Source organism: Macrobrachium rosenbergii, chromosome 27 (genome assembly GCF_040412425.1).
Source record: "Macrobrachium rosenbergii isolate ZJJX-2024 chromosome 27, ASM4041242v1, whole genome shotgun sequence".
In the NCBI taxonomy this organism is placed as follows: Eukaryota; Metazoa; Arthropoda; class Malacostraca; order Decapoda; family Palaemonidae; genus Macrobrachium; species Macrobrachium rosenbergii.
In genome coordinates this window covers 31,424,390-31,437,280 of record NC_089767.1, presented here as the reverse complement: position 1 = coordinate 31,437,280, position 12,891 = coordinate 31,424,390, and the positions used below count along the sequence as shown (strand labels likewise).

Sequence of the window (12,891 nt, the reverse complement as noted above, 5' to 3'; positions counted from 1 at the left end):
TCAATATTATTATTTTGTCATTATTTTTCATGGGGGGCCCACGCGCCCCGATGACCCCACCCCCCTGGATACGCTAGTGCTTCTATTTAACTAAACCCCTTATATTTATCTAATCTGGAATACAAAGATTTACCAGAGGACCCAACGTGAACTAGATGCACTGTGGATTCGTATTTATTCATGATTCTTGACACTGTTAGTGGTATTAAAATTTCATGAATGACAATTTTTATTTCTATTTCTGCGGTTTGAACCAAATATTCATTTGAAAGGAAATGACATTTTTAGGGTGGTACATATTTGGTAATTTTTATGTGGTCAATATTTGATCATTTTTATGGTGGTCCATATTAGATAACTTTTTTTGTGGTTATTAGTTACCAGTTTTTAGGGGTGGCCCGTATCTGACATTTACATAAGAGAGGAAGTTTTTCATATACGAAGTTGATTATGAATTGTTAATATGTATCAACTCTACAGTTCCTTTAATAAAAGTTATGAACATAAAGTATTCGTTACAAATATTTGTTAATATTATATATATATATATATATATATATATATATATATATATATATATATATATATATATATATATATATATATATATATATATATATATATATATATTAATGCAAAATAAAGCATACTGGATAGTACTATCTTCTAAGTATGGATGAGAGCTCTTCTCTTAACCCACTGCATTTTTTATACGAAATAAAGAAGACAGAGTTAATAAATGAACTTTGCTTGCGAAGAAACATTATAAGCTATTTCCCTAAAAGAACGACCAGCAACCCATTTGAAAGACAGGTATTGCCTCGCCTACGTTTTTGAACAACATACCCTCTAAGGAATTTTAACTCGGCTCTTATATAGTCACTAAACGCTGAGTGTTGAATGTGCTTACCGTTTAAAAAAACACACAGAAAAAAAAACCTGTTTAGTGCTGGTTAATAACTGAACTGCAACGAGTGTTACCAATTTCCTGGAAAGTCGTCCACTGAGATCGAAGCTCATGATGAACTGGTATGAATTCGTAAGCTTTATTTTTTTTCTTTTCATAAAAAAATTCCAGTTTTGCCAATGGCGTGAGATTGGAGGTGGGCTGCAATTCAACGGCCATTCTTATCTCACCGCATTTCCCCACTCATGCTGCCCATTGCCAGCCGATTCCATCCAATTCCATTCCATTCCAGAAAATTACCTCCCTCAGAAGTTATACCACCACACCCTAATCCATCCTCCAAACCTTTCCCTTTATCCCATTCATTTTTCATGCATTTCTGACCACTATTGTAGGCGCAAACCACTCGTGTTCTGTGTTCTAGGCTCCTGTATGTAGGCTAGCAACTAAGGAGCACCGGTGCGCAAACAAGGCTTTGACAGGGGATATCAAAAACGTAAATTTCACCAAGAAAAATGACCTAAAACTCGTGGATTAAAAGATGGGCAGTCAAAGTAAAAAAAAAAAAAACAGGAAAAATACATGATGCATACCTATAATCAAGGCTAACGTAACCGAGATGCCGTGAGTCACAGAACGAAACACACGGATGCATCCTTACCTAACCTATCTTAGGTTGCTGGGGGGTCTACCTAACCAGACATTGTAGAGGACCATAAAGCACAATAATGTAATTCAGAAGTTCAACATAATCTGACTTTGCACATTGTCAACTAACGGGCAAAGAGAACACGCCCTTACCTTAAGGTTAGGATGTACGCAGCTTGTAAGCACACCTTATCTCTTGTCCCGTTTCCGGTTACTGACACCTTCAGTTAGTTTGATGGGATGTGAGGCACATATCGCTGGGAAGGATTACTCGCAGGATAAAGAGACATTCTACTTCTTTATTTTTTCGCATAGAAAATTTAGCTTCTTAAACGAGCTTCATCAGCACTTATACAAAATGCAACCAGTTTTTAACTGAACAAACGGCAGCTTTTGTTGTTTCCTTCAGAGTTAAGGCTAGAGTATAAGAAGTATAGGGAAATGAGAAGTGTTGCTTTGAAATAATAGATGCCATATGTGCATTTACCTTTTAATGAGAATTGTATGCAAGAAGTTTGTCATGTATATATATATATATATATATATATATATATATATATATATATATATATATATATATATATATATATATATTGTGTTGAAAATATATAATTACAGTGTACGGTTTAAGTCTAATTGCTAAATTTCTTATCAAGTGTAAGTACACTTATATATTATTTAAGCGTTTATAAATAATTATTCCACGTCTATTACAACACCTCTGCATTGTACGTAAAATCCATTTGCCCTCAAGGGTTTTTTTTATTTATTTTTTTTTTTAGAAGTCGGGTCAAATTTCACTGCGTAAGGTTTTTACCCGTTTTGAAGGGCTTTGGGTTCCAGATGTAGACTGCACACTTGACTGACTCTGCGTTCTGGTTTCAGAAAATAGATCGCTTGTATACGTGACTCGTATAGGCTGTTGTGTACTTGCGTCATAGATATTCTCTCTCTCTCTCTCTCTCTCTCTCTCTCTCTCTCTCTCTCTCTCTCTCTCTCTCTCTCAAGCGAAAGACCCCAGTTCGATCCCAGGCAAAGACTTAATAACCTGTACTGTTTAGTTATTTTCCTTTCGTGGACCTTCAGAATTTTAATGCACAATTTCCTCTGCAGTTCTGGCCGACATTTGTACGGCATCGCCACTCGTGTTGAATTTTCTTGCCAATTTTTTTTTTTTCTTTTTTTTTAGTTTTGTTCCTGACGCACAAAATTATAGGTTTTCCACGCGTGACGTCACTCGTCAAGACCTAACTAGGAACTGAGTGAGGTAGGCCTATCAATGAGGCCTATTGTAACTGACGTCATGAAGGTTTCAATGGCCTTCTCTAATCTGTATGTGTGTATACGTGTATATATATATATATATATATATATATATATATATATATATATATATATATATATATATATATATATATATATATATTGTGTGTGTGTGTGTGTGTGTAGTGACAACATATTTAAAAAGTATGTAGAAGTAGAAATTGAGAAGTTAAGAGGGCATTCTGGTTATTATAAATGCACAGCAGATTTTATATATATATATATATATATATATATATATATATATATATATATATATATATATATATATATATATATATATACTGTATATACTGTATATATATATATTATACTGTATATATACATATATATAAAATATATATTTATATATATATAATATGTATACTATATACTGTATAGTTATTATATATATATATTTATATATATATATATATATATATATATATATATATATATATATATATATATATATATATATATATATATATATGTAATGGAACATTACGATGAAATGGTAATTTTACCAGTTTCTCATTAAATCACAGTCTATGTTACACAAAGCATCTATTTACGAAATATAAGTAAAATGAAATATATTTTATTGTTAAAATAAGCTAATGATTTTCCTTTTTGTTAAAAGAAGGAACTATATTTTACTATAGTAAATTATTATTATTATTATTATTATTATTATTATTATTATTATTTCAACGAGATCACTGTCCCATTTCTAAACTCCAAGGACTCAGCCAAACGATTTGTTCTTAAAATTAAAAGACAGAAAAGGTAACTGGGCGTCGAAGGGACGCTGCAAAGTACGTGTAATAAATTACGGGTATTACGGACAGGGACATACCAGACCTTATGGAGGGAATTACGGACCATATTAAGGTCCATTACGGATCATGCCTGTGGATATATAGTACAGTGCAGTACATTTTTTTAGAGACATAGTGAATAATAAATATTTGGTGTGTTCTATGAAATATTAAGATATGTATCCTTATTAACAAACGCAAGCTGACACTTACATAAAACAGCGATGGAAATTCTAGAGCCACGCCTGATGTTTGCGCGCGTAATTCACCAGAAGTTTACCGAAAACTCCCGCGCAATTGACTGTGACATTTGCAAACGCTGGCAACCTTGGGATGTGGCAACACCGGTTACTTGAATTATGAATCCGTACTTAGACCGCAGAGTATAAGATGTTAGATCGATACTTAAGTGTAAAATAAGTTTAAGCATCAACAGCCATCCCAGCCCGTGTGGGGTAGTGCCGTCAGTGCACCTCACGCGGTGCGTTGTAGGCATTACTAAAGGGTGTTTGCAGCTTCTCTTCGGCCCCTAGCTGCGCCCACTCTCTTTTTGGCCTTTTACTTTACTTCCACTCTCTCTTCCTTTCTTCAGACTTGCTATCCAACCATTTTAACTCCCTCTTTTCACTGTATTGAGAGCTGAATGGCTAAAAAGTGCCCCAGTGTTCGGCTCGGCAGCCTCAATTTCGTAAATGGAGTTAAAATCAAAACAGTAATCTTATAAATAATCAATGCGAGATGCTCTGTGAGCATGAGTCCGTGCTGTCAGTAAAACCAGTTTAAGATTAAACAACAAAAATAATCAATATACTCGGCAAAAGCATCTAAAACAATAATAACATTAAGAATTGTATATACGGTCGACATACTCTAATCTCTAGACCTAGGTTCGTATTATCTACAGGTAGAGTCTTTAATGTCCTCTCGTGTGGTCCATATTAACGATAATATCCCTCTACAGAACTATGTCCCGTTACATAACGTCCGCATAACCAGTAAGTACCATCCAAGGACCTTGGTACCATCTACAGTGTACCACGCAAGACATTTCGATCGCTACCTCCCAGTGGGGACGAGCTGTGATAGTGTGAGTGGATGCGTAATAAGGGTGACTTCTTATCTCTGCCTCGTAGTGGACTTCTCTTGCTTACTCTGGTAATCTCGTTAGCCACCTTCGTCTTTTCTTCTTCTTCTTCTTCCCTCCGCTCATTACTCTTTACTCTCTTACTTTGCTGTCCTGCTTTCACGCGCTCACTTTACTCGTTATTCTTTATTTATCTTGTACTTTACACTTGTTATTGTATATCCTGCCCTCTTTTATTTGCTGTTCGTTTCTGTCTGTTCATAGCTTCCAATTCAGTTTTTGTTTTATTTATTTTTTTTTACTTTACTTGCATTATACCCTTAATCTTCAATCTTGGTTCTTTTTCCCTTTACCCTCCATTTTTACTAATTTATTTTTTCATTATTACACTTCGCTGTTTTCCTAATCCGCACTCTTTGATTCTTTAATATTTTTTCTGAATTCTTTATTCTTTTATCCACCCACCAGTCGTCCTCATTTTACTCTAATTATTCCACTAACCAACATTAATTAATTTAATCTTTGCTCTGACACTTTATTTTTGTACCATTTATTTACCGTTTATTCATATCATTTTTCCAACATTTATTTGCTCATTCCTATTAATCATTATTTTTTTCTGCTTTCATAACGTAATTTTTAATTCTTTATTCAGTGTTCCGTGTTCATTCGCAGTACTTAACAATTGATCCAGTCAGCATCATTTGACCACCTGTCATTAATTAGGAAGGTCATGGAGGCTCTTCGAATTACAAGATGTAGAAAATCTCCTTTATTGCGAGTTTCTTTCAAACGTGGGATTTTTTATCAACATTCTGGTTTACTTCGGAAATAAAACGCTGGATTATGTTTCTCTGGAAAACTAGGACTATCACACCATTCTCTCATATTTAGATACGGTTGTGTATGTTTTTCTCTAAAGAAAGGGGACTTGATTACAAGCCTCGGTTAAATTATTAAACTGTTAAACGCCGTTCTAGCAGCATAAGCTACAGCGTACGTGATCGTATAGCCCAGAACGCAAGCAAAACATAATCAAGCTTCTACACTTGTCTACAGCCTACGTAGCGAGTGACGTAACAGGTAACCTCTCCTTGAATAAAAGGGAAGAAAAGAAATCCAGATTTCCCAGTAGAGCAGCAGACATTTTTTGGTGCTTCCCTTGAATCAGCACTGGACTCCCTTTCTTACCGAAACGGAAAAGAAACCATAAAACAAGTGCCGCCATAGGTCTCAGGAGATTAATGCTTCACGCAAGAAGTATCCAAGGCAGTTTTATTTTTTTTTTTTTTTGGATGTTTACCTAGTATATAGAATGGCCATTGTTGAAGGGGAGTGATGCTACAGGTCGGACATTTTACCACTCTCTTCCATGTTGTATGAGGAGGATCGTATAATCTATTATTTGTCGTCAATTCAGATTTCCGTTGAACTAGGCTGAGAAGCGAAGCAATTTGTACTATTATCTAGCGTTTTGCTTCCCCGGCCTCCACCTGAAGGTTAACCAACCACTGGCTGTAAAAATCATTCAGTCATCAGGAACACTAATGGACTTAATTTTTTCTAGTTGTCTTTTTCCTCACGTTTTTCTGTTTTTAAGTAACGGAGGTACTCAGCATTTAACAGGATTCCTCCATACAGACAGCTGCCTCAGTTTAACTCCTGAACGAGTTTGACCAAGAAACTCTAAGCCTGAGACATAATTGATTTTTGTTTTTCTTAATGTAGCAAAAATGATTTCCCGCCCCCTGGACTTTTATTTGACTTTCTTTTCATTTCAGATTTTTCATCAGACGTGATATCATCTTCGTTTTCGTTTCCCGAGCTGTAAGCAAACATTCAGTTACGTCTTTCGAGGCCAGTAGGGAAAGATGGTGTTATTCATCTTATTTACCTACAATCATTTATTAAGGTAAGTTTTAATTGATGATTTATTCATCTGTCTATATTTTGTTTGCTTTTAATTATACCATGTATTAATGCGCCTTCGGTTCAGTGTTGGTGTAACATTAGTCGACTCCACAAATCTATCAGTTGGCATGAGTCTAGAGATAACATGATGGGTACCTGGAGGAGACCCCTCAGGTCTCCTGCTACCATATTAAAATGAATAAAAGATACATCAGAAATGTCTTATCGTCTACGGTGATTTTAAGATGCTCAAAATGGAGTGATGCATTTTCGGAAAAACGTTAGTTGCGCTGATACTGCCCCATAGCATTTAAACGAGAAAATTCATTAAAAGCTTAAATTATAAAGGGTTTATACAAGAGTTCTCACGTCTCAATTGCAAAGGAAAAACTAAAGAGTATCTGTATTGCTATTTGCAGCTGCTGGGTCCGCTTAAATGTTACTTAAGCCGAGTGTTGATCATATAACCAATGTTATCGGTTACATGTTGGTATGCATCAGATATTTACATTTACTACGATGGCCCACAATGACCTCTTAACTTTTATATTTCTCGGTATTTCTTGAAATATTTCACGCTGTAAGCCTAGGTTTACGAAAAGAATAAATGAATGAAGAATATCTCCATCCTACGGAGATTAACTTAATCTAAGCTGGCTAGAAGACTAAGGTGAGTGTTAACCTTGGTCTTCTAAGCAGCATCATCGTTACTGACGTATTTACATTGGTCAGCCAGCCCCCGCCCCTGCGCTAATCTATGAAGTTAGACGTAAAATGAGTTCCCTCCAATCTCTTCTGTCTTGTCCTAGGCCTAATTCTGCCTGATTCCCCACATGGTATAAGTCTTCATCTGTGCTCATTTCCACGATTTCTTGGGCTTCTGTGCCTTCCTGCAACAATGCATTTAACCACTTCCAGGTTTATTGCTCCTCTGACCAATTGTTTTTCATCACATCTCAGCACATGTCCAAACCGAGGGACACCCCACGTCTCTGCAACTACCACCCTCGTGATGTGAGCTTCCCACCACACCTCAGTCATGAATCTTAGCATTTTATTGTCATACCTTTTCAAAATCTCATCGATTTTCTTTGTTAGTCTTTAGTACTCATCACCCGGCAGCATAAAGTAGACGCCGTGCATGTATTGTGAGTTTTTGCTGTTTAGTAGTGGGATACTTTCATTTGTCAGTAAACTTGGACTGTTTCTTTTTTATTTCACTTCCTCCAGACTGTTGTTAGTGCCTACTCAGTGCCTCCTTCCCAGGCCAGTATGCCTACACTTCCGTGTCTACCAGAATATATATATATATATATATATATATATATATATATATATATATATATATATATATATATATATATATATATATATATATATATAACCATTCACAGCTAAATATCATAAGTGCATAAAATCTATTTTTTTATGTAAACAGAAGGCACTGCATTCTGATAACATTATTTGTTTGCCTTTGAGAATTATCCTATATAATATCAGCATTTAATGGGATGCGGTTATTGTCTTCCATTGATATCACATATCAGTACGATGTTGCTTTCTGGTTTAATTAGAGAAATAATTCCTGACGCTGAGGCGAAAATAATAGAAATATAATTTGCCAGATAATGCTTTACAAACATGATAGGTGTCACATTTTATCCACCACTTCAGGTGAGGGTCTAACGTCATTTCCGGTATTTTTATTCAACTAAGTAGTAAATAAATATTTAAAATTACCTTGTTCTTATCAACGCATCAAATCATTTTAAAAAAACTGAAGTATTCGTTGAAGTGAAGAGCGCCTGAAGTTGGCTGCCTTCGCCAAATGATCGACCAGCGAATCCCCGAGAATGCCCGCCAAAAATAGACTCACGTGTAGCTCATTTCTTTAACACGTGCAACCCGTATTCCATGTCGTTAATGTCGTTACTCCGTGTTGCTTCTGCGGCTGACTTCCTTTTAACAGAGGGTGGGAGAGGGGAGAGGGGGTAGGGGTGGAATGGGTCACTGGATTTGCAGTGGAAATAGCTTGTAAACTTTGTCTTTCTTTGTGAAAGAAGATTGTTTTGCGGATACCAAACGCAGTTTTAGACTAATCGCGAACCACGATTTCAAAGAGCGGTTGGAAAATGGGAATAAATTTGAGAATTGGCTGCTAGACAGACAAACAGAGAGAGAGAGAGAGAGAGAGAGAGAGAGAGAGAGAGAGAGAGAGAGAGAGATGTGAAGGGTCAGACTTGGGGTGAATAAGTAGAACACGCGTTCAGCTGCTCTTCCAGAAAGCCCTGGAAGGCTCTTTAGGAAAACGCGACTTTGTAGTTTCCTAAAGATTAAAAACAAGGAAGTTGAAAATATGCAAGATGAGTATGCCAACATCGCTTCACAGGTCTGCACGTGCAAATATGTGTGAGAGAGCATTACTACGACTTTTCAATACATTTAAATTTCTATTGTTCTTTTTTCTTAAGAGTTAGTTGATACTATATATATATATATATATATATATATATATATATATATATATATATATATATAAATTTATATATATATGTGTGTGTGTGTGTGAAATTTTACCATACACCACTATCCCGTTAGAGAAAGTGGGACCTAGTGTGTACTTCCGGTTATCAGCAAGTCTGCCTGGGATGAGATTAGTAACCTTTTGCCTTGTGTCAACGAAAAATTAACACAACATAAAACAACAGCTGATTTGAAAACAATGATTCCCACCAAGCACTGATTACTTCAGATGGCCAGAGAGGTTTGTTTACTTTACACAACGGGTAGCAGGCAGTAGATTAGACAAGGCACCCGCAAAACACAACAGTAGCCTCTTGAGAATATAAGGTCCTTGAAAGACTTTTTCTGGACAGTAGTTTTGGAACCCTATGGTCCCTATCCTATACCTATGCATAGTCTGGCACATTCTTTACACATTTCTATCCTCACGTTCTTATCAATTTTAGGCGATAGTAAACAACTCTTCTTGGAGAGTCACTAAGAAATCAAACCATTTCTTATTGGTCTGAGACGTTGCCATAACTTGTGCAGCGGCCGTCCACTGTCTTGGCGAAATCCGCACAAATCTGTACTTTTTTGGTGTGGATTCAACAGGGCTTCCTTTGCTTAATCCAGATGACTCTGTTACTCATTGCCCAAAGGAACAATACTCTTACTGAGTTTTGCAAACACCTGAATTTGACTCATCCATGCTCTCAACTCCTATTGCGAAAATTAACACGACCCTCGGGAAGCACGGCAAAATGTCGATGGCAGTTGGATACTCTAGTTGGGAAGTCTTGAATCTGTCCAGCCAACTGGGACGAATGAATAGAAGTTTTTGAAGACGAGCAGTCGGTCAAGAGAGTAAAATAACCACTTGGTTCCTCATTTTGGAATAAATAAAGCTGATGGAATTGAAATGAAATTAATTCTACAACCTACAGAAAAGTAATTGGTTAAAATTCTGTTTGGCAAAAATAAGGAAAAGTTAATCACAATATATGAAAGTCACACAAATAAGCAAGATCTGAGGATTTGAAATAAAAATGTCCTATAAAATAAAAGGTACATTAGTCAGCAATGGGTCAAGAGCAGCTGACAGAGAGCCTCGGTGCAATATAAAGAATTATCAATACTATGAAATCGATGGAGCATATTAACAGGGGAATAGAATATTGTCAGTGGTAAACTAGTGACTGGACCTACTGTAGATCAAAGTAGTTATTTATGGCCTTAGAGTTGTCTCTTTCGTTTTAAAATGTATGAGTTACATTAGGATAAGAATTAATAAATAAATTATTGAAGGAAAAACGTTTAATAAATGACGTTAAAAGGAAATGTAATAACTTCACAATACAACCTTTCCCGACCCACTGGAATGAAATCATCTTAGACTCGGTCATCGAGCGTCTCCTTCCCCCAGCACTCATGAAGGTCGAGATGCGTGAGATTTGTGAGCAGTATTTACCAAAGTGATGAAACGTTAGACCTAGCCCTCTGTTTTTAGAAATTTTGAGCACTTTTCCCTCATTTGTTTAAAGTTGACGTCTCTGCTTCCGATGTTATAATAAAAGAAGAAACAAGCAAATGAAAGTATAGTACCAACAGCCTTCGAAGTTATGCTGAAGCGAGTAACTGGAAGTTTAGTACTAACAGATATGGGAGACTTAGGTGGTGATACGATTTGCCGTGTTTCTTGACAAGTTGGAACATGGTAGGAACCGGTAACCTTGCTTGAAAAATTTCTAGTGATAGTAGTAATAATAGTAGCCGTAGTAGAAGCTACTGCTGGTTATGGGCGTTACCCTCAACGCCCACAGTCAACTTTAGCTCACCGGGGAAGTGAAAACAATACCCCCATTGTCCGGGAAGCACGTGTGCTTGGGAGGGTTTCTGCGCAGCCGCCCCAGATGAGACACGTCATGCACATGTTTGTGCTCTTTCTCCGTTGTTAATAATGCCTCTTTCCTCGACCCCTTGAATACTGGGAACTAGTCCAGCAGGTCTACTCATTTTGCTATGGCTTCTTTCAATGCTGAATTGCCTCTCTCTCTCTCTCTCTCTCTCTCTCTCTCTCTCTCTCTCTCTCTCTCTCTCACAAGTTTAAATGGGAAGAATGGGCTTATCACTATTTGATAAATGCACTCAGACAGATGTCATCAGATCACACTTCTAGAATGTTTATAGACCGAGGTAAAGCTATAAATCCCTTTAGTTCCTATACCTCTTCCACTTCATCATCTACTCAAACTGTATGGAAATCGTCTTCTTTTCCCTAGCCTATGATCTTGGATTCTCTCCACTTGACCAGATCTCTCAAAACCCTATGATCTTTATTTTCTTACACTTATGACCATAATACTCTTATAATTAAATTTGCCTGTTTATTGAATGAAGACAATCTGATTTTCATTATTTATAAGTTTAATATTCACCCAACTAAATTATTTAAAGGTTTCCAGGAATTTTAGGGACAGAAGATAAATATGTTTTTGGCTGTTTTCCACAAATCTCGTTTTGTTAATGTAAAGGTTGAAAACAATTCTTGCTTAGCAACATAAATTACATGAGCATTGGATAGTGGGCGTGGTGGTGGGGTCGGTCAAAGAAAGTGGAAGAGAGAGAGAGAGAGAGAGAGAGAGAGAGAGAGAGAGAGAGAGAGAGAGAGAGAGAGAGAGAGAGAGAGCAAGTTTGGAACATTTTTATGAAAAGACCGTAGACTCAAAATATGTTAATTTTTTTAATTAAATGAAAAACGACAATGAAATAAACAAAACAAATCACCCTTATCGACAGCAGCTGCAAAATTGAAAGAAAATATCAAGGAAAGGTGACGTTACGGTTGTAGGGATCTTCTTCTTGCGTGAAGGTAGATTGGAATTGAATTGAATATAGAATTTAGGCCAAAGGCCAAGCACTGGGACCTGTGAGGTCATTCAGCGCTGAAAGGGAGATTGACAGTGACTATGAATCAATTGTTGGGAGAGGTGGAAAGTAAAATGGAAGAAAGAGAATATGAAAGGAGGTACAGTAAAAGGAACGGAAGGGGTTGCAGCTAGGGGCCGAGGGGTCGCTGCAAGGAACCTATTAATGCCTACAGTGCACCGCAAGAAGTGCACTAACGGCACTACCCTCCTACGGGGTAGATTGGGGAATAAAGTAGAAAGCAATATGAAGGGAAATTGGAGACCTAGATATGGCTTCCGACTTTATTCCTGTTTAAAACCACCCGTTGAAATTCGGAAATAATCTGAAAGGAAGTTAATAATAATAATAATTTTTGCACAGTCTTCCTAAAGGCCCAGATATTTTTTTTTACTCCCGTAAAGGAAAGGATGTAAGGAAGACAATGTATCAACTTGCATTAGGGAAATGTTAAAAGTTTCAACTTACGGATAATGACACTTTAAATGAATACCATTTCATGGTCGAACTCTTTCTCTTTCGTGTATTAATCACGTCCTTAAATCCTTGCACCCTCATCGTCTAAATTCTACAATTTCCTGTTTTATTTAATGCTTCTTAAGTTCAGTCCTAATCCTAAATGCCTTTTTGTTTCCGTGTCTTCTCCTTCCCGTTTTCAATACATTTTTCGACCATCTGTTGTCTGCTTCTTTTTGTGTTGACATCAATCAGTCCCATCAACAATAAAAGCTTAGAAACAAAAAAGAAAGAGGAAAATTCTGAGAGGGTATGTGAGGAAAAATAATCCT

At 36.5% G+C, this 12,891-nt stretch overlaps 1 protein-coding gene and 1 long non-coding RNA gene across 3 annotated transcripts in view; one reads left to right on the top strand and one right to left on the bottom strand.

Annotated features, from left to right (window-relative positions):
- Nucleotides 1-1,824, bottom strand: part of Ube4B (Ubiquitination factor E4B) — a 38,846-nt gene extending 37,022 nt beyond the window's left edge. Inside the window, exon 1 of the mRNA XM_067129269.1 lies at nt 1,709-1,824. The gene's annotated coding sequence lies outside the window, so the exon portion shown is untranslated. The remainder of the gene's footprint in view (nt 1-1,708) is intronic.
- The window catches only part of LOC136853553 (uncharacterized), a 231,466-nt gene extending 224,792 nt beyond the window's left edge, over nt 1-6,674 (top strand). For both annotated transcript variants that reach the window (XR_010857494.1, XR_010857493.1), the window contains one exon: nt 6,544-6,674. This is a non-coding gene — a long non-coding RNA (uncharacterized lncRNA). The remainder of the gene's footprint in view (nt 1-6,543) is intronic.
- Nucleotides 6,675-12,891: the final 6,217 nt, after the last annotated feature.